Below are 22568 nucleotides of genomic sequence, written 5' to 3'. Positions count from 1 at the left end.
TCGTCCCAGGCGGACGGGGTGGATCCGATGATGAGAACCTCCATCTTGTCTGAGTTCAGTTTCAGGCGGCTGTTCATCATCCATTCGGCGAAGGCCTTCATTCCTTCGTGAAGGTTGGATTTGTCGGTGGTGGGGGCCTTGGTGAGGGAGAGGATCAGTTGGTTGTCGTTGGCATATGGGATGATGTTGAGGTCGTGCGATCGAACGATGTTGGCGAGCGGTGCCATTTAGACGTTGAAGATTGTTGGGCTGAGGAACGATCCTTGGGGTACGCCGCAGATGATCTTAGTGTCTTTACAGCAGAATGGCGGGAGGCGGACACTCTGGGTTCTGCCGGTGAGGAAGGAGGTGGTCCAGTCCAGTGCTTTGTCGTGGATCCCTGCGTTGTGGAGGCGTCCGCGGAGGGTGTGGTGGCAGACGGTGTCGAGGGCAGCCGAGAGGTCCAGGAGGATGAGGGCCGAGGTTTCTCTGCTGTCCAGCAAGGCCCTGATGTCGTCGGTGGCTGCGATGAGGGCAGTTTCAGTGCTGTGGTTGCTGCAGAATCCAGATTGGGACGGGTCCATGCTGTTATTCTTTTCAAGGAAGGAGGTCAGTTGCCTGTTGACAATCTTCTCGATTGCTTTTGCGGGAACGAGAGGAGGGAGATGGGCTGGAAGTTCTTCAGGTCCTTGGGGTCTGCCTTGGGTTTCTTGAGTAGGGCGTTGATCTTGGCGTGCTTCCAGCTCTCCGGGAAGGTGGCGGACTCGAAGGAGCTGTGGGTGATCTTGCGGAGATGGGGTGCGATGGTGGAGCTTGCTTTGTTGAAGATGTGGTGCGGGGAGGGGTCAGATGGTGAGCCGGAGTGGATGGTGTTCATGATTTTGATGGTGTCTTCGTCGCTGACGTGGGTCCAGGAGAGCAGGAAGTTGGTGTGGCTGGGGGGCGGTGCGACTGAGGTGACTGTGTCTGTCGGGGTGCCTGGTTGCTGATGCTGTTGCTGCTGTCTGCGATCTTGCGGTGGAAGAAGGTGGCTAGGGAGTCGCAGAGGTCTTGTGATTGCTGGATGTCGTTGGAGTTGGGGTTGGAGAATTCCCTCACGATGTTGAAGAGCTCTTTGCTGTTGTGTGCGTTGTTGTCAATGTGGTCTTTGAAGGAGGTCCTTTTGGCGGTTCGGATGAGTTGGTGGTGTTTACGGATGGAGCTCCTGTAGGCTGTGTTGCTGTCCGGTGTCTGTTCGTGGTGCCACTTCTTCTCGAGCCTACGGCAGGCCCGCTTGGATGCCTGGAGGTCGGCGGTGAACCAGATGGCTTTTCTGTCAGTGGGTCTGTTCGAGGGTTTCTTAATCGGGGCGAGAGTGTTGGCGCAGTCATTGATCCAATGCCTGAGGTTGAAGGTGGTGGAGTCGCTGTCGGTAGAGTCCTTTGGTGGGTTTCGGGCAAGGGTGGTGGCTAGCTGGTCTTCGGGGATTTTGCTCCAGCTACAGTGGGGGCCCATTGTGTGCGGTGGTGCGTGGCAGACTTCTCGAAAGTGAAGTGGACGCAGCGATGGTCAGTCCAGTGGAGTTCGGTGGTGTGGCTGAGGGTGACGTGGCTGCTGGCGGAGAAGATGGGGTCAAGCGTGTGTCCGGCGGAGTGGGTGGGAATCGTGATGAGCTGTTTGAGTCTGAGGTTGGCGAGGTTGTCGAGCAGGGTGGAGTTGCTGTCGTTGGTGTTCTTGAGGTGGAAGTTCAGGTCTCCGAGGAAGATGTAGTCCGTGGATGCAAGGGAGTGCGTGCTGACAACGTCAGCGATGGAGTCGCTGAACTGTGGCCGGGGGCCAGGTGGTCTGTAAACGAGGGTTCCTCTGAGGGTGGGGTTGGGGTCGGTGTGGATGTGGGAGTGCAGGTGTTCGGCGGTGCTAAGCATGTCATCGGTGCTGGTCGAGATTCTGAGGGTGTTTCTGTGGACGATGGCGATTCCTCCTCCTGTTCCGTTGGTGCGGTCCCTATGGGTGATCTTGTAGCCATCTGGGATGGCTATGGCGATGTCAGGTGCCGAGGAGGGGTCATCCAGGTCTCCGTCAGGAAGGCAACGTCTGGGGAGAAGGAGTCGAGTAGATCCCAGAGTTCGATGGCGTGTTTGCGGGCGGAGCGGGTGTTGTGTAGAATGCATCGGAGGCTGTTGCGTCCTGCACCGGTGGACGTGGTAGTGGTTTAAAGGCTCGTGTAGCTGCAGTTCAAGCAGGAAAAGGGTTCATGCGTGCGCTTCGGGGTGGCCTGGCAGCAGGTGTGAGATCGGCCGGTGTTGAGTGCATGGAGGGTGCTGGCGTCGTAGCGGTGTCGGGCTTCGTGGCATTCGCGGGGGCAAGGGGGTCTGGCGCTGGGCGTGGACAGGCTTGCCTTAGGTATGCCCGCTGCACGTGGCCACCCTTAAGAAGGGGAGGTGGGAGGGAGGGGCAGCTGGGAGTCGGGCGGGCTGGCGAATGGGCGAGCGAGGGGGCGGGGCTGCAGGGGACGCAGCCGCGGGAAAACGGAGTGTGGCGGGAAGCAGGGAAACGAGTGAAGTAAATAGACAAAACGAGTGGAATTACAGGGCAATGAGGGAAATAAGCGGAAAAAGCAAGTGGAAATATAGAGAAACAAGGGGGAAATAAGCTGACAAAACCAGTGGAATTACAGAGAACCAAGGGGGAAATAAGCGGACAAAACCAGTGGAATTACATAGAACCAAGGGGGAAATAAGCAGAGAAAAAAATAAGAGCAGCCCCAGGGGGCTAGAACTCACGGTAGCAGCGGTGGAGAGGCACAGCACAGACAGGTGGTGCTAGCTGTGCGGCGTAGGGAGCGATCTGCCTGAACACAGGGTCAAGGGTCGCTCCATTACTAAAGGCCTCTGCACATGGCTCAGACTCTAAAGGGCGTGCCTGTCGATCGGCGTCTACAGAAGGGCTCAACCATGCGGACCCTTAGCCTAGTTGATGACCTCTAGGTATGAGATAAGCCAGGATACTATAAAGATGGAAGGTACAAGGAGGTGCCGGAGAGGAGGTAAAGCTAAATGGGCCTGGACTCTGGAGTACATAGGAAGTCAGGATCGCTGGACTTCTTTTCGAACGAACTTCCACTTGACCTTCGCAGCAAGAGAGATATGGCCCTGTCAACACTGTTCAGCGATGGGTCTTGACTCTTGTTGCCTCACAATGAACAATCTTATATGTTTCGGCTTCTCAGTCCTGGGAGAGGGCGTTGGGGTTGTTATGGTTAATTCTGGTTTGTTGTTTCCCTGCATTACACAGAAGAACAATCGTATTACTAGCTTTGTAGAGGGTACTACCTGGGTAGAGATTTCGTGTAGTCAATTGAGATTTGCATGTTGAAGTCATTTAAGATTCACAACAAGGAATGTGCAGAACTTAACATCCCTGGCAGGCGATACAATATGCCGGGATTTTTTCAAGCGACTGATGGTTCAGGTGGCCTTCCTACAGGAGATACATTTAACTCAAGCGGAGGGCCAGGCACCACCAAACGATTGAGAGGCAGGGTGTATTGCATAACATACTCCACATATGCGAGAGGATCATTAATATGGATCCAACCGAGGAACCCTTTCGTCCTCACATGGAGCCAGTAGATCAAGATGTAATATCAACAATGGTTCTGTCGGGTTCTCAACCTGATATCTTCAAATTCTGCTTAAATTGCTATACATTTCTTCTCTTCTTAAAGTTACTCAAACAAGAGCTCTAGCCATTTAAGCCCTATCCAATGCAAATCCACAATGTTTTCATAAGGGTGGACTAATGCGAAAGCCGCCGCTCTCACGGATGTTTATGTGAGCATTTCTTTGCTATTGGATTAAAGACTTTGATCGAAGACTGCTTCTCGAGGTTGCACGAGGGATATGATTCCCATTAACCCGTCTAATGCCGTAACAACATAGTGGGGCGTATGAAACCTGTCTGAATACCTCCAGATAGCACTTGGACTCGATTTAATCGATCAACACTGCTGCATTCCTGGTTCAAAAATTTCCAAATCTCGAGGTCGCACGAGGGACGTGATTCCCAATAACTTATCTAAGCCAAGACAACCCAGTGGGGCTTATGATACCTATCTGCCTGAATAACTCCAGATAGCACTTGGACTTGATTAAATCTATCAACACTACTGCATCCTAGGTCCAAATGCAGAAAGACCTTTTTATGGCGCTACACCTCTATTCTATGTCCTGAAGAAGACCCGATCTAGACCCACAACTAAGGCGTCCAGAGGTTCGAAACGTCGACGCTTTTTAATGACTGGACCAGCATAGGACTTCCAGTTCTAATAATAATCTAATTGAAATCAAATTACTGGAGTGTTCACATATGAATGTTAAAAAGATGGCCAAAAACGTACATTCATGTTTTATTTTCTCTGAGATTTATTGTTTATTGAATACACTTTGAATGTCACTTTTTGCATGTTATGTCACACTTTAATCACTTCTCTTTTCTAATGTGCAGTTGTACTATACCAAATGAATATAAATGAAGTGTTTCTCATTTGTGGATAGGGTATGTATTTATCAATGAATAATTAATTGATGAATTAAAAAACGAATGTTTACCCTTATGAAAACATTGTGGATTTGCATTGGATAGGGCTTAAATGGCTAGAGCTCTTGTTTGATTAACTTTAAGAAGAGAAGAAATGTATAGCAATTTAAGCAGAATTTGAAGATATCAGGTTGAGAACCCGACAGAACCATTGTTGATATTACATTGTATTGCCCAGGTTCTGAGGGATACTGGGTCACCCCATGGTGATTTAAGTAGATCAAGATGGGCATTATGTACTCTTGGCGAGGCATCTAGATGGGAAAGATATTGCATTTCCTAATATATATGCTCTTAATGTAGACCAGTGCACATTTCTAGACACCCTGGTTGCACTAGTGGCTAAAATCATACATACATTTTAATTGTGTAGCCAAGACACTTTTGGACAGATTGCACCCCACACTTCCCAACGCACCCCGCAAAAGACTGACCAGGGGTTTTGCGACTAGATGACACACTGGGGCTAAGTAGATGCATGGCAGCTTCAACACCCCCCCCCCCCCCCCAACAGGGGAAATACTCCTATTACTCAGGAGTGCACTCGCTATATGTGCGGCTAGACAAAATCCTGTGTAAAGCACCCTTGAAGGGCAATGTCTTGTTGGTAGAATATCTGGCCAGAACACCATCCGACCACAACCTGCTGATAATAATGATTACTTGGGACATGCCTAGACTTTCGATCCAAACAATGAAACTCAACTCACTACTACTGGAGGATCCAGTCTTCCGTGATACACTAGGAGATACTGTAGACCACTACTTTGCAGAGAATGAGGTAACTACCATCTACAAATTGTTGGAGTTGGAGGCCTTCAAAGTGGTGTTCAAGGGGCAATGCATAGGAATGGCGAGGGGGGCTGCGTGCAATTACATGCGGATATTCGGCTGCAAGAAGACCTCCGTCAGCGCCTGGAAAAAGACCTGAACGACAACCCTGCTGCCGAAAATAAGTTGCAAAAGGAGAGAGTCACTCTTAGCATGGGGATATGACTACCGCTTCTATATCACCAAAGCTCATGATGTGCATGATAAGTCAGGCCGATTACAAGCACGGCTCTCTAACCCTGAAAAGAGGGGGTTTCAAATACTGAGCATCGAAAAATAGACGAGACGAGGTGGTTTACTCACAGACAACGATTAATCAGGAATACAGTAAACAACTATATGAACTAAGTAAAGAGTGCAGAATGAAATTATGTTCTCAGCACCAAACTGGTGCGCCTACCCTTGCCGAAGGCGGAACTGATAGGAGAAGTTATTTCACAGCAAGAAATCGGGGAGGGGGAGAATCAAGGCTATAGCCAGGGGAAAGGTACCACGCACCGATGGCCTCCCAATTGAGTTCTATGTGACCTATGCACACTGCTTGGTTCCCAGGCTAACCGCATTGTTCAATGTGGCCAGAGAAGCCCGTGAACTCTCGCACAGCATGCGGGAAGCATTGATAACAACATTACCCAAACCAGGCATGATATAGAGAGAGTTGGTAAGTATAGACCCTTCTCTTTACTAAACATAGACTACAAGATTCTCAGCCACATAGTGGCAGATAGACTGCTGTCCCGTACTGAGGCCCTTATCCACTTGGATCTCTCTAGGTTTATTCCCACACGAAATACCTTCCATAATATTGAGCAGCTTATTCAAGTACTGGACCACCAGTGGAGCTTACTCCAACAGCCATGGCATTGGCCACTGTTATTGAGAAAGCTTTTGACTCCCTGTCTTGGGACTTCCTTTAGTTAGCAATGACGGGCATAGGACTGAGATTGTCTTCATTGGCTGGACAAAGCTTTTTTATACAAACCTGACAGCCCAAGTGAAGACTGGCGGAATTATTTTGGGCAGTTACAGCATGGGAAGGGGAACCCGACTCGGCTGTGCGATGTTGCCCAAGCTGTTTGCATTGGCACCTGACCCACTAGCCGATATGATCTGCCAGGGAACATGGTAACAGGGGCTCAGGATCAACAGAACCACACTTTATTTATCACTGTATGCGAATTACATGCTATCATACACACGAGGTGCTACTGCGGATATCCAAGGGGACTTCAAGTGCCTTGGAGCAATACAGTGTACTCTCCGGCCTAAGGGTCAATTGGTAAAAAAATCCTGTGCATTCTTGCTAATGGTTACTCAAGGGGGGACTACTCTGAAAGTTCTGGGAGACAAGTTACGATGGACACCTACCACTATCAAATATCTCGGGGTCTGCATGTATCACACAGTGGACCAACTTTTAGACAGCAATAAAGCTGTCAGGTTTTGGCTAACGCTTCCGCTTTCAGTTATGGGCAAGATTGCCCTGACTAAAACAATCATTCTCTCTAGACTGCTGTATTATTTTTCCACTCTTCTAATAGTAATTACTAGAGAGGTGTTTAAGGACAATGATGCACTGATCCTTTAGATAATATGGGGCACTGGCAGGAACAGAATAACACGAGTGAAGTTAGTACCCTACGCCAGGGAACTCCTGCTGCTGACCATACTCACTCTCCCTCACACAGGCAACTGGAGAAAGCTACAGGACTGGCTGACACTCGAGCTCACTAGAGTGGGCGATTTATACATAAATGACACACTGGTGGACTTTGAGAGTCTGTAAGATAAATATGAGATTCCGGCGTGACACTTTTTACTCCACGGAGCACTCACGGCAGTGATTCAGCAATATAATGGTACAAAGGTCTGGCTGAACCCACGGCTACATTCGGCCTGTTGCGCATCTGTGAAATAACTGGGCACCTGCATGCAACCTCGCTTCTATATAGGGCGATGCTGGAGCAAGCAAAAGCAGACCTCCGGCCACTCAGAAAAAGCTGAGAAATAGACTTGGAGATCCCCATTAATGAAGCAGACTGGACTAAAATACTAGAACAAACCCCACCGGTAGCACATAACACAGACTTTAAAATTATTCAATGCAACTTACTCAATGGAGCGTATATTACACTTTAAAGGTGAATTTGTTGTCCCTAGATGCAAACGTGAGCTGCCTCAGAAGCAGAGAGGTTCTTGCTGCTTTCTTTCACATGGTCTGAGTGTGCCCAGTTCTCACCTACTACTGGACCAAAGTAATGGCAGTAATGGTGATGGTCACGAAGCACACTTTGCCTACGTTGCCTGCGACTTAGCTCTTAGGATAGTTCCCCCAACCTAAGTCTGGTGCTGTCATGACTGGGTTTGCAGACATGGCTTTGATCATCAGTAGAGGCCAGATGACAATGGCCTGGAGGACCCCAGACAGGCCCACGATGCAGGGTTGGCTATCAGAACTCCAAAAGTGGGCTGGCTGTGAGGGAATGGTTTAAAGAAGTGAGGCAGGTAGGGGGCTAAGTCCTGGGAGCTGGGCAGAAGCCTGGAAACAAGTAGTGGAGGATCTACCACATATGGGGAGGGACTGACAGGTAGTGAGGCATGAAGGATCATTCTCGGGAGCTCCCTGATGCTCATAAAGACTAGAGACAAGTTTTAGTTGTAACTCCGCACCACTAGTAATAATCCACCACAGATGGTTGGAGACTCTGCCCTGGGGAACCAGAGCCAACAAGTCGCAGGGCTTTATTATATCAATAGTATTTACCTCACTCTTACAGGGCTAGTTTACGGTTTACAGTGTTTCCTTACTCCATCCTAATTTACCAGAGAACAATTTCCTTTCCTATAATTGCACCTGCTGACTTCTGCTATCAAAATATTTGAATGTTGACCCAACCACAAATAGTATAAGCTACTAGTATAATTCAATGAGATCCAGATTCAATCCTGTTCAATGTAGAGGAGCTGAAACCAAATGTAAAAATATGCGATTTACTTGCACTGTGAAAACTCAATAAAATGCATTACAAAAAAAAAATAAACAGCATAATCTGAGACAGCGGTCTGGACAGACTGTGGACTGTACGGTTATCCTATACACAAAGAAAGAGGACGAGGGGTTGATGGAGGATAAGTATATACTGCTATGGACAATACTTTTTATTATTGGTGTGATGTGGCGACATGTCATGTTTATGTATGCATGAAATTTTTTGTTTTTCATTGGCTGCAGTTAAGAGTAGCAAAGAAAATAAGCAGACTCATTGCCTTCATGTCCTTAATAGAACTGAAAAGTTTTTCTGCACAATACCTAAGAAAATGTGTATTCCCCTCATTTCACACACTCATATGGTTTCTTTTTCTCAGCTTCTTGTACTCTTTAGATCTTTCTCTTCCTCGTCAATGTAACAATGTTTCTCTCACTAGCCCTCATTTCAAACACCATTCACACATCCTTGTTTTCTCCCTCCATCTTCTTGAACTCTTTCTTCTGTCTAGCGCTTACTCCTTTCTGTCTTTCAAGCCTTCATTTGGTCAGCTACCCTTCTTTGATGTCCATTTTGTGTACACAGTTAATTTCCAATACCACTCTCCATCCATCTAACCCAATCTTTTTCACATTCTCTTTCTATTTCTTTAACTACACGACGGCTATGCATAACCTCACCTGTACTTTCTTTCTCTCTCTCTTTATATCCCTGTCCACATCTATCTCTATTTTCCCACTATACTCCAATGGCAATCATTATCCTCTCTACAGTTCAACACATGTGCGGCCCCAAGCAAAACCTTTCGAACAAGGACAGATGAATTTACAAATGTATGCTGATGGCACCCAAATCCATTTCAGACTGGACAACAGACTTGGGAATTGAATTAACTTTGGCTTGTGCTCGTGCATTTATTTAACTAGATGAAGTAGAGCATCCTTTGCAAAAATGGATAGAAAACAGATTCTAGTAATAGGAGATATGGAGCCGGATTTACTACCATTTCGCTATCCACCGTCCCTTTGAGTACCTTGATTATCCTCTTCAAGGGTAATTAACCCATGGATACTCTTCAACACCAAACTTTTTTTTTTTTTTTTTTTTTTTGAAAGACCTTTATTACACATTACACATATACACAGCGGTGTGCCTACAACCCACTGGTAGGGCCGGCCGCAATCAGTGTACTATGCAAGAACATTGACGCAAATGCACAAGTTGGAAAGGCACAGCTCATGAAGGCACGACAGAAGATCTGAATGTTATAGTGACAGTACATCGGAGGACTGCGGCTGTATCACCCTTATGTGAGCTCGGTCTCATTTTCAAGATATCCGCAGAAACAAAGTCAAGTAACAACAAATCCCAACTACCCCCCAACCCCCCCCAGTCCTGGTCCCCGTGAGCAGTCCGAGTTCGTTAGGCACAGTGTCCAAGAGGCACTCAATCTCAAAAGCGGCAATAAGGTCATCTACAGGGAGGCATTATGTAATTGGTCTTTTCAACCGGGCACAGACAGTAGTGAGGAATTGCAAGGTAGCCAGGCCACGCCAACCTATCTCAGCGCATAGGGGACATCCAATTAATTCCATAGCTCATTCCTACTACACAGGACGATCGCCCCTCCCTTACTCAGGTACCACTCATTCAGAGACGCCGCCTCCCTCTAACAGGTCGGCATTCACACTCCTCTCGCTATCAGTGTCAGCTAGGGACAGCATATAAAGTGTAAACGAAGCCCATACATCCCGGGGTCGCGACTGCGCTGGCAGTCCCTCATAGTAAGTGTTCAGTTGGTCCCTGCAGTAAGCCATGTCAGTCAGCCATTGCTGCACATCAGGCGCTCTCCTCCCTCCCCATCCCATAGCAACTCTCCTCTTAGCCAACTGGAGCGCCAAAACCACAAATCGCCTTGCCGTCGCTGGTACACCAGAAGCTATCCCCAAAAGACAGAGGCGCACATCCATCGCAACTTCAGTCGACGTCATGACAGACAGCTTCTCAGTCACCTCCTTCCAGAAGCCATACACCCGCGAGCATCCCCAGGCCAGGTGCACAAAATCAGCATCCTCAGCACCGCAACGGACACACTGAGCAGCAGCCCGAAGGCCAAATCGAAGCAGCTGAACCGGCGTGTAGTACCACTGATGCAGAAATTTATAATGCAAAAGGCGGAAGTTGCCATTAATCACAAATCCCCCAGTCATAGTACAACATTCGGTCCATTCGTCATCACTCAATGGTTCTGGGAGGCTCCTGTCCCATCTGGCCCTAGCCAGGACTGCGCCCCCTCCCTCATCTTCCTGCGCAGCCCTATATAGTTTAGACAGCAATTTAGTCCTGTCCTTTGCGGTGTAAAGCAGTTGTAAGGCCCCAAGCGTTAACGGCTCCCCCGGGTATGTCGGAAACAGATCACGTACAGCAGCTCGAAGCCTAACGTAGACAAAGGTAGCCATACAAACACTGGTTGAACGGGCTGTCATAGCCTGTAAGGATATAAACGATGCCCCAGGGAAGAGGTCCCCCATTGTTTGTAGTCCAGCTTCCCTTAGAACCTGTAATCCTCCAATCTCACCCGATACTGAAATATCAGAGTGATAAAGCAGCGGCATAGCCGGCGCATATAACGGCAACCTGTCAGCCCGTCTACCTAGGTCCTCCCAGGCGGTCGCCGTGATTCGCACCGTGTCAATCTCCCCCTTCTCAAACACCGAATGGTCGTTGACGATCATGGCCCTCAGGGGACGTGGCAGTACAGCACTGGCCTCAAGCGCAACATGCGGGGTGTATGGTGGAGCGTTCATCCAGTAGATCGCAAAATGCGCTTGCGCGCAGAGATAATATAGCTTTATGTCTGGTATGGCGAACCCCCCCAGTTCATATGGTTTGGTCAATACCTCCCATGTTACCCGCGGCTTCTTACCAGCCCAGGTGAGAGATATCAAAAGGGACCGCATCCTGGCAAAGAAATGCGACTTCAGCGGGACAGGAATGTTGACAAAAAGATAAAGAAATTTCGGCAGCACCACCATTTTAATCAGGGACACTCGATCCGCCAGGGACAGTGGAAGCCGAGTCCAGCGCGCCACCTGATCCTCCAACTTAGAGATGGCAACGCCATAATTAGCCCTTATAACTTCTTGACAGTCCCTATGCACCCAGATGCCTAGATATCGAACCGATTCTGTTGCCCATTCCAGCGGAAATTCCAAGGGGATTTGTTGAGTTGCGTCCGTGAGGGGCAATACCACAGATTTGTCCCAGTTGATGGTCAGTCCAGAGTGGCGACCAAACTTAATGAATTCACGGAGTATGCTTTCCAGATGGAGCGCCGGGTCCCTGATGTAGAGGACCATGTCGTCAGCATACATTGATACGGCCAAAGATCTAAGTGGGAACTTTAGCGCCGCCTCCGCATACCTCTGCCGTAAGATACAGGCCAGAGGTTCCATCATGATAGCAAAAAGCAAGGGTGAGAGAGGGCAACCCTGCCTCGTCCCCCTCTGAATCGGAAACGGGGAGGAAACATGACCGTTGACCCTAACTCTCGCTGTGGGCGCAGTATATAAAAGGGCAATCAACGATATAAAAAAGAAAGGCACCCCCATCCGGCGTAGGATAGCCAGCATGTACCTCCATGCCACCGAATCGAAAGCCTTGGCGGCGTCAAGCATGACTGCCACCGCGGCCAGCTCCGGTTTAAGCAGGTGTAGCACAGCAAATAGAGCTCTCAGATTGTGAGTAGTAGACCTGAGGGGAACAAACCCCGACTGATCCGGCAGCACCATGACTGGCAGAAGTAAACGCAATCTTGTGGCTAAAACTTTGGCGATTATCTTAACATCGGTGTTCATGAGCGAAAGGGGCCGATACGAATCACACTTGGTCGGGGGCTTCCCTGGTTTAGGCAATGCTACCAACAACGCCTCTCTCATTGTCGCCGGAAGCCGGCCGCATTCAAACGCCTCCTCCAAGACCAGCGCCAATTGCGGGATCAGCAAATCTGCATATGCCTTATAGAATTCGGAGGGAAGGCCATCCGTGCCAGCCGCCTTTCTATTTGGGAGAGCAGCAATTGCGTCCCTAAATTCGGCCGCAGTGACAGGATGCATAAGGAATTCCTGCTGGCCCCTGGACAACCACACCAAGGCGATGTCCTCTAAATACCGATCCACGTCCTCCTCATCCGCCGTGTCCCTTTGCTCATAGAGCTGCGCATAATGTTTCGCAAAGCAGGCGAGAATACCGTCCGTGCTAGTCACAACGTCCCCCTGATCTTCAATCTCCTGCACTGTGCAGTGGCGTGCCCAGGGGTCCCTGATCCGATCCGCTAGCCCCTTTCCCGGCCTACCCCCTTCACCGTAATACCTAGCTGTAGCATGTTTGGACAGAAATTTCACCTCTTGCTCCGCCAAGTCGTTATATTCAGTGACTTTGGATCTAATGTCAGCCAGCAATGTGACCTCCGCACACACCTCCAGTCTCCTCTCCAAAACCAGCAACTCTCTCTCCAGCCTGGCCATGGAATCCCGGATAGACGTGAGCACCCCTGATCTCAGACCAATACACTCCCCCCTCACCGTCACCTTAAAGGCCTCCCACACTGTACTCATCGTGTCAACAGACCCCACATTGTGCTCGAAAAACTCCTCAATTATCTGCCGCAGCCTCTCACTCAACACCTGATCAGTCAGCACGCCAGGGGAAAGACGCCAAGTGAAAGGAGCAGGAGCATGCGATGGTAGCTGCAGCACCATTTTGACAGGCGCATGGTCAGAGATAGTACGAGGCAAGTGTTCAACACCCATCACCCAACCGCTCACATCACGAGTCACAAGCCAGTAGTCCAATCGCGACCACGTATCATGCGCCGACGTGTAACATGTCCCCTCCCGCTTGCTCGGATACTTCAATCTCCAGATATCCAACAGGTGCAGCCCACTCATACCCTCACATACCGCGTCCACCGCTTTCTTGCGCACATAGGGCCTGTCCTGTTTCTTGTCCAATTCGGCATCGAGTGTGACATTCCAATCCCCTCCACACAGGATTGCCGAAGGAGGAAGCATATAAAGTTTGTTCCAAAGTGTATTAAAGAAATCAGGATCATCGACATTCGGTCCATACACATTAATGAGAGTGATCAGCGTACCACATAATTTACCCTGTACAATGATATATCTACCATCCTGGTCAATTTCCTCATGATGTACTTCAAATGGGACATTTCTCTTTATTAGTATCATCACCCCACGGGCATAGGAGGAGTATGCCGTAGCCAATCGCACCCCCGCCCACTGCTTGCCCACCATTTCAGCCGCCTTACCCCGAAGGTGGGTTTCCTGAAGAAAAACCACCTGAGCACCATGTCTATTCAAAAAAGCAAGCATTTGTCGTGCCTTTTGCGGCCTATTGAGTCCCCTCACATTCCAAGTTACACACGTGAGTTTGCCCCCCCTAGCCATATCGCCAAACCTTCAAGCAACCCATCAGCCAGCAGACCCCCGCCAACTCCCACCCGATGACCCAACAATCTATGTCCAGCGTCCTAGTAAGGACATGATCTCCCCTACAACGAACACCGCACCCACACCGAGAGCTCTGAACATATCCCAAAGATATCTCAGACCCCCCATCTTTGACCAGGAAAAAAAACGACCCCCCTGTAAACATCAAAAACCCGTCCCCCATCCCTCCACCCACTTCAGCATACCCAATTCGCCAAAGCCATCCCATACCCCCCCCCCTTGCAACCCCCAACAATGCAACCAACTGTGCGTGGGGATCTCCCATGTCTGGGGGCGTAGCGGCACTCCACCCCCGCCAGGAAGCTGACGAGAGTGTAGACCATTCTCAATAACAAAATCCTCAATCCCTCAATCCCATCCATGTGTCCAAAGGAGTAGACAATCAGCAAGCAAACAATTCAAAAATCAGCACATTGCCATAGGCCGCCCAAAGTTATGTACAAGGCCAATAGGAGCATTAACTGCAGCAGAAAGCATTATTAGTGATCAACGCAGCAGGCGCACATGCCCCCCCTGGGCACCATACATCGAGTCCGGTCTCCCTCAGAGCCTACAGATGGCACAGCCCAGACCATAGCAAACACAACATCAACATTAGAGCCATCGCAGGTCTGAGCGACCACGTCTTTATAACAGCCGTGACGGCAGAGTAAGGCAGTCCAGGCATTGGGGCACCTTGAGAGGCGGCATCAGCCATCAACTGCCAAGCTGTGCATGTGTCTCAGTGCAGTACTGCTCAGTCATGCCCCTTCCTTAACAATCGTACGCAACAGGTTAGGCAACTTCATCCTGCCGCTCATCCTCGCCATCGCGTCGTTCATTCGGCTCTCCATTACGTTTTTTGAGTTTTTTGGCGTAGTCCATGGCCGCCTTAGGGGAGGAAAAAATCTTATTATCCGCAGGGGGACCGATTCGAAGGCGGGCGGGATACAGCATGGCATATGTAATGTCCTCAGTACGCAGTAATTGTTTTACCGCGGCAAATTCTTTGCGGGCGGTTTGCACCGCCATGGTGAAATCAGGATAGAACTCAAGTTTGTTACCCTGGTATTCTATGGAGCCCTTTTCCCTTGCAAGGCGTAGGATAGTATCCCGGTCCCTATAGTTCAGGACCCTGGCCACGATAGGACGCGGCGTCGCCCCGGGTGGAGGACGCTTAGCCAGGGAGCGATGGGCTCGCTCCACTATGAAGACACGAGACAGCTGGTCAGCCCCAAATATGTCAATGAGCATTCGTTCCATGTAGTCCTCCATCCGTCCAACATTTGTCGATTCTGGCAGGCCCGTGACGCGAATGTTGTTCCTTCTGGACCTCCCTTCCAATTCCTCGTTCTTTGCCTGTATGACCGCCAACACTCTCTCCATGCTGAAAACTTTCGACGAGACCGTGGCCCGACCATCTTCGGTGGCAGACACTCTTTGTTCCACTTCCCCCATCCGCTCGTTTTGGCGGTCAAATTGCGTCGCCATTAGGTCTAGGCGGTGATTAACTGACTCCATGGTACCTTCAATGGATTGGAGTGTCTTTTGCATAGCCACCAGGGTAGACTCCAAATTCGGGGTGCCCCCAGCTGCCCCCCCCCTGCTCAGAGTCAGTTGGCGCCTGGGTAGCCATAAGTACCGTTTTTTTCGCCTCAAAAGTGATTTTCGGTTGATTCCTCTCCGTCCTGCCCATGGTGACAAGCAACGCAGCCCAGATGTAGGCGCAGAGACGCCAGGCAGCTACAACACGCAAGACGCCCTGATCGATCACAGAGTATATACTAGCTGTCCCACTACAAGGCACTGGCCTAGGCCCGCGCAACAAACCCCAGCTCAGGATAGTCAGGCTCACCGCACCCGGCGGTGAAAGCGCGCCAAATCGACCCTGCAGCAGCTTCACAGCCCTCGCGTTGAATGGCAGTCCAATAGACCCCCAAGTGAGCAGGTGGCGATATCTCTAGGGCCACAGACCGGGTACACTCTCCCTGGCAGCCCCTGCGCCCGAATCCGGGATCACCAGGCAATTTCCACTTTCCAAAGGCAGTCCTCTATGTGGGACGGGGGTCCGGAGCCACAAAATGGCGGATACGCTGCAGGTCCTCAGTCAGCCAGCACAACAGCACCCCGTGTCCAGCCTCAGCAGAACGACCGCACTAGTGAATCTGCCCCCAGGAAGCGTCGCCTGTCCAGCCGCTCCACCCAGGGCCACAGCGCCGCCACTCCACCTCACTGCGGGCCCCCTCCCCGTGTCCCCGCCAGCCTCAGCTCGCGCGGCGCGGTCCAGCGCGGCCCGGTGCCACCTCCGCAGCCCCGGGCTTGCGTAGCACCCCGCCCCACTCACCGCCACCAGCAGGGCCGGGTCCAGGCCGGTCGTTTTCCTGGCGCCTCTTCAATAATAGGACACCGGTCGGCCACCTCAGGAACCGGGCGCCGCGTTATCCAGGCGTTATCAGAGGCACCAGCACAGGCAGTAGCGGGACGGCTCCTCCGCAGGGGCCGATGTCTCTGCAGGCGGGATCCCGGCGTCGGGCAGCTCAGCCCCGGGTACGCTCAACACAGCCGCCAAACTTAAGAAAGGCGCCTCAGCGAACCCCCAATGTGAGCGGGGGTCCAACAGCTTAGTTACAGGGCTCAGGAGTCGGATTATGCAGGATAAATGAGCGAATATTAGATGGTCTTTGGCAGAGCCTCACTCACGTGCGGCCATCTTGCCCGGCGCCCTCTAGCGCCCCCAACACCAAACTTTCAAACACTACCTTAAAGCACTCCATTGGCTTTTTCAAAATTGACCTTAAAGCACTCCATTGGCTCAAGGGAGACACACAGATCAATTTAAAACCCTCCATATTATACCAACAGCCTACTGAGGCACAAGTACAGACTACCTGCAGAAACTGGCACCACATTGTGCCCCAACCTCTTTGTTCAGAGGTTGAAAACGTGATTAATCAAAAATCATTTTAAGAGGCTAATATGCCCGAATAAACAGCCCCAGAATGCTGGACAACCAAAACTTAATTGTGAGATATGAACCCAACCATAAGACGTTCAGGAAACTTTCACGCTATTATAATGATTTCGACAAACTGATGGTTTCTTTAATTTGAGGAACAGGTAGGCATAGAATTGCATTGTCCAAAGTGCAGCTAATCACACAGAGAGGGGGATTGGGAGCCCTAAACTTTACATACTATCAGATGGTGGTCCAGCTTCTCTGGGCTATGACGGGGTTGGCACATTTGCCACCATTCGGGACGTAGTGGGGTTAAAATGCAAAAACACAAGATGGCTTGCTACATGACCTACTGCCCAGATGAACAAGGATGGTGGGGGGAGCAGCCACTCATGCTGGCTGCAATAGTGCAATCCTGGGTGAGTTATAAGTGCAAAATTCAGCGGGTGAGATTTCTTTGCCCAAAATTCCACTCTGCATGTTATATGATGAGAACAAATTGGATATTCAGAGTTGTTTAGAGTGCGGCACAGACGAGGTGGGTGATCTATACATGCCAGGGGAATTACGAACCTTTGCTGTAGTCATGGACATGAATGTAGTATCTTCTGGAAGGTTGCTGGATTACGGAGCACTGGTCTGTTACAGAAACAATTGTGTCCTACAGGGGAGGAGCTAAGATGGCGACCAGGACGGACGCGTAGGCTCCCGGCTCCGTGACCCTCCGAGCCCCGCACAACTATCCTGCATATCATCCTGTTATCGCGCTATATTCTGTATTGGGGAAGGAGCGCTGAGATTGGTGGCGCGATCCCCGGCTCCCTGCCGGCCCCGAAATCGGAGAAATCCGCAGCGGTAGTTGGCGGCCCTAAAGTCTCTTGAGCCGGGACGTAGGTTGCAGAGCATGGCCGGGCGAAGAGGCAACAACAGCGGCCATATATACAGGGGCGGAGTCGGTCTCCGGGTGCGTAGTGGCCATCGCTCAGGTTGTTGCCGCGGACGCCTTAATTGACCGGCAACGTGACGATGTGACACCCCCCGGAGCGCTGGCCTGTTGGATACATTCTATGTCTGCGAAGCGCATACTGTGACGACCCCGACGCTGTTTAGGATTCGGCCCGGTTTTCACGGGCCGCTCCCGAATTATCGACTGGCGCCGCTCGGGGCAAGGACAATCGCTGCTCCCACAGGCGCACGACCGGCTCCGCAGATCCTGCCGGAGATGAGACTGTTTCTGTCATACTGAGGTGCCCCCATTGCTGGCGCTACGTGGTGGGATCCGACGCTGAGCTGTGTGTTTATTACACGGGCAGAATTGACTTGGCAGTGTGGAGAGAGGCATTCCTCCGATGTGTGACTTGCCCTGTCTTTTGTGTGGTCCATTGGTCTCCGGGGGTATTTACCTGCAGGCTGGGAATTAATGCTTGGAACACCCGACGACCCCCCCATCCCCAAGATGGCGGTTACGATGCAAGACATCATGGCGGCCCTAGCTGATGTCCGAGTCTCTCTGGATGAGCAGTTCGCAAAGCTGAACACTGCTCTGGATACAGGACTCATTGTGCTCTACCCGACAAGAACTGTTCCCGCCGGGGCCGACGAGGGGGAAGAGCCCCAGCCAGTAATGCCCTGTGGGCTTGTTGACGCCGTGGTTCAGACGCAACTGGACATGTTCCCCCCTACATCTTCCCGCGGTCTTGTTCATCATGAGCACGGTACTTGTGTAAGCAGGGCTTGGCGATCTGAAGAAGGTCTCTTGGGGGTCCCCCGGGGTTCACAGTGGCCGATGTCAGACTTATTATTTTTGAACTTTGTGCAGGTGCTTTGGACATCTTGTCGAACAATCTCCGTTGGATGTTGTGAACTGCTGTTGCTTACGGTTGGCTTGGGGAGACAGCCCACCGATTTGTCCTGGTTGCCCTTGTTGCCCACGTCGACTACCACGGCGGCTGGCCCGTTGATCTCTGCTGACGTTTTGGATCGAACGGGACAGGGTTGAGATCATGTCCTGGATTGTTAGCCATTGTGTCTTCTCCGGCGTCTATAGGATTAACCCTTTGTCTTTTTTCGTGAGTGCTCAAAACCGATTTGCAGGTTTGTCGATGGTGGGCGGCGGACCTGCTTTGACTTTTTTGACTCTGTGTGCGTCTATCCTGTTTCCCCTTCTTTCGAATTGACTTTGACACTCTCACTGTTTTCGGTTATTATTGTGATGCTGGCGGTTCGGATGGATAGAACCCGTGTGAAAATCGCAACAACTCCTTTGTACTGGACGGGGTCTTCGTGGTGGAACGTGAGGGTGTGGGCTGAACTGGACAAGACTTTGATGCAATGTTTCTTTTGTCTTTGCTGGGCTATATCTGTTGGAGTGAGGGCCAGACGTGGTTCTGAGTGTTTGATATTTATGTGTCTGATGTGTTTGGGACGGGATTTGCTGCCTCTGTGGTGCCGGGGATCGGGCGGGATGGTCCTTTTTCTGCTTGCGACTCCCCTACGAAATGTCTCTTGCTTTGCTATAACTTGCTTAACATTACGGTACGGGGTGTCTGCTCTTGGCGGGGGGATGGAAGTCCGGGAGCTCGTATTGATTTGTTGTATTCTCCTCCTCCAACTTTCTCCCTTCCTTGGGGTGTAGCTTAGGGGGCGACAGGCACGCTGCTAATGGGGTTAGGTCGTAGCCATCTGCAGGGGTGTAGGGTGGGGGGTTGTGTTTTTTTTTTTTTTTTTTCCTTTGTTATTTTCTATGACCATTCTATTTCCCCTTTCCTTTCTTAACAAGAGCTGTGGCGTATTCTCCTGATTCTTGCCTAACGTATCCGGGTGTCACATGTTTGCTCCTGTACGTCCTGTACTCCTGGTGGGCGGGTGCTTTGATGGTTGCCTGCGGTCATTGCTATCCAATTGTTTTGCTTCTGTTCACGCTGCATTTGATTTTTCTGCTGCTTATGACTGTACATTATTTCGTCACTTCATTTGCCCGTCCACGGCTGTGCGGTATTTCGTTTAATGACACCCGATATGTATATTTTTCCTCTTGTGTTATAATAATAAAAAGATTTATAAAAAAAATAATTTAAAAAAAATTGTGTCCTACAATCTCTGCACACCCTGAAATGAGCCATACACTCCAAGCATTATTTGATATGGGCAATCCAAAAAAGCGATTACATGTCTGTAAACAACACTGCTAAATGAAATGGGGGAGACCTTGGACCCCTACATTTGAAATGGTCCCAGGATCTGGAAATGAAGTTAACATATAGAGAGTAGGAGGGCATACTGGAATATCCCTCCACGGTCTCCAGGATCCCATGATTTGAACTTCAGCAGTTCCTTTTCTTAGAAAGGACATGTTTAATGGCCATGAGAATAGGCCTCATTTACAACTCAGCGGACAAGAGCTGCCCATGGAGTCATGTACCTGATGCGGACTACCCTCACACGGTGTAGAACTGCCCAACAGCGATTTACTGGGGCACAGTGGTCAGAGTGTTAGAGCATGTTCTAAACAAAATGGCCCTACTAGATCCAAAACATTGCTTGATGGGAGCATTCCACCAGCCCAAAGAGAGAAAGATGGATAATAAGTTTTTGAGCTTAGCCCTGCTTTTAGCCAAGCATGGAATAGAAATGAAATGGAAATAGCTGGGGGGCCGAGAGTACAGAAATGGGCCAAATTTAGAGCTGGAAGTCATGCACAAATACAATTATTATGGACAAGGCAAAAATGGACACACCCAAAGTTGGGAAGAAATTCTAACAATTTAATAAGCGAGGCCTACATGATGTTGTGAGGGTCCCTTAGATGGGTGGATGATATATCATGTTTAAGGAATCTCTGAGGCCCAGCGCCACCTTATCTTAACTCACGTTCACATTTTTCTGTTCTGGTTTATCAGACTTTGCTAGATGCCCCCCTCTCACCTTATAAATTACTCGATGAAGAGGGTAGCAGATGTCATGTTGGTGGGTTTATATGACGGTCTCTGTAACATACTATGTGTTAAGTATAATAAAAATGTATACAAAACAAAGTTCTGAAATCTTCTTTAAGCGGAGCACTTTAACCCCTTCCACGCTGATGACGAGCTGGGCTCGTCATGGCGTAGCCTCCTCGCACGCTGATGACGAGCCCAGCTCGTCACGTAACATGCGCTTTTAAAAATCTCAGCGTACGAGCGGAATTCCGCCCGCACGCATGCGGTTAAACTCCCCATCAGCTGATCTCTTTAAATTACAGGGAGTCACGATCAAAGAATATCTGAGAAACTTCCTAACTGATCCAGATTCTAATCACTTCTTTCCACTCATGGAACTATATTTTTTGTCATCTACTTGAGCACGCTGAAGAAAGGTAGGGTACAGCACTCTACACCTCTAAGCAAATAATACATTGTTATTTCATTGCTTCCCTCGTACTCCAATGTTTTTCTCTCGCTCCTACTCCTTCTTTCAACCTTATTTTCCTCTGTTGACCTCTGTAGAATAGCTTCTTTTTTCAGTCATTTAATTTAATCCTCTCTTCCTTTATCTCATACCTCACCAGGCAGGTATCTTTTCCTTTCTTTCCCTGTTGTCCCTTTTCATCTGAGGCCTTCTGATCTGTCCCTTGCCTAAATATCTCAATACTCTCTCCTAAACTCTGCAATAAGAGGCTTTGCAGAGGAGGACTATCGCAGAAGTCACACTGTTTTGATGATCTCGGTTACTGTTAACTAAGGCTTGCTTTCACTGATGGTAGGAAAATTCAGATGTGTCTCACTGCAGTTATCGGAGTTCACATTATGTGTGGGGTGCTTTTTAGAAGGTCTGGCAAACTTTCGTGCGTTTAGAAGTAGGTATGCAAGACCAATATACCTGTTGAGTTCTTTTTAGAGCATTCAGTCAATCTTTCATGTATGCGAGTGATATTTTCATAGAGTGTTTTTAGGGAGTTTGAACAAATTTCGTTATGGTAAGTTGAAGTTACCTGAAATAACAGTAAGCTTCGACAACTCGTGGTGATGTTAAGACAGCCTTTGCAGTGGTTCATAGCAGTTACCTAAAACAGATGTAGTTGGGTAACCTATGCTATTTTCCGTATTGTGTGAAACATAAAGCAAGAAGAGCAAGGAGGTGGAAAGACAGAGAGGTTAGGTAGGAAGTTGTAGGTAATATAGCAGGAGGGAGACTAATTTGGAAGTTGCAGGGCTTTAAGTAGGCCAGGTCCTGTCGGTGCTCAGCACCCACAGTTCTTAAAAGCAGGTACTGAGACGGGTCTCTATTGGGCTCTCCATTTTTGCCCTCACCCTCAGGGCTAAAAAAAAAAACACTTAACTATGCATTAGTGCCACCCTTCACTGTTTTTGATGTAACTTCACAGAGGCTCATTTTTTCAGTTTTATATAGCACGAACCAGAGGTACTAGAGCACTTTACATGAGCACAGTTAGATTTTGCTTTTTCAGCGGGTTTACCCGCAGACTTTTAGCTTTTTGACCTTGAGTTTTTGACCCTGTTTTTGTTGGTTTTGGGACTCTGGGTACTTTACCGGTGCTATTTAATGCTAAAGTGCATATGTTCCCCATGTAAATTGTGTTTATGGATTGGTGTTCCCATGAATTATTTGAGTCACCTTTAAGTTACCTAGTACAGTGCACTGCGTGTGCCCAGGGTCTGTAAATCAAATAGAAACGCGTTGACTCTTGAGCATGGGGTACCTTTAAAGGGGTTTGCCACGAGGGAATTG

At 49.5% G+C, this 22568-nt stretch overlaps 1 protein-coding gene across 4 annotated transcripts in view; it reads right to left on the bottom strand.

Annotated features, from left to right (window-relative positions):
* Positions 1–22568, bottom strand: part of SHLD2 (shieldin complex subunit 2) — a 1059977-nt gene that overhangs the window by 867782 nt on the left and 169627 nt on the right. The gene's annotated exons all lie outside the window — the stretch shown is intronic.

The sequence above is a fragment of the Lissotriton helveticus genome, chromosome 5_1, assembly GCF_964261635.1.
Source record: "Lissotriton helveticus chromosome 5_1, aLisHel1.1, whole genome shotgun sequence".
Classification (NCBI taxonomy): Eukaryota; Metazoa; Chordata; class Amphibia; order Caudata; family Salamandridae; genus Lissotriton; species Lissotriton helveticus.
The sequence above is the reverse complement of the archived record's forward strand: the minus strand, read 5'-3'. Positions and strand labels throughout refer to the sequence as shown.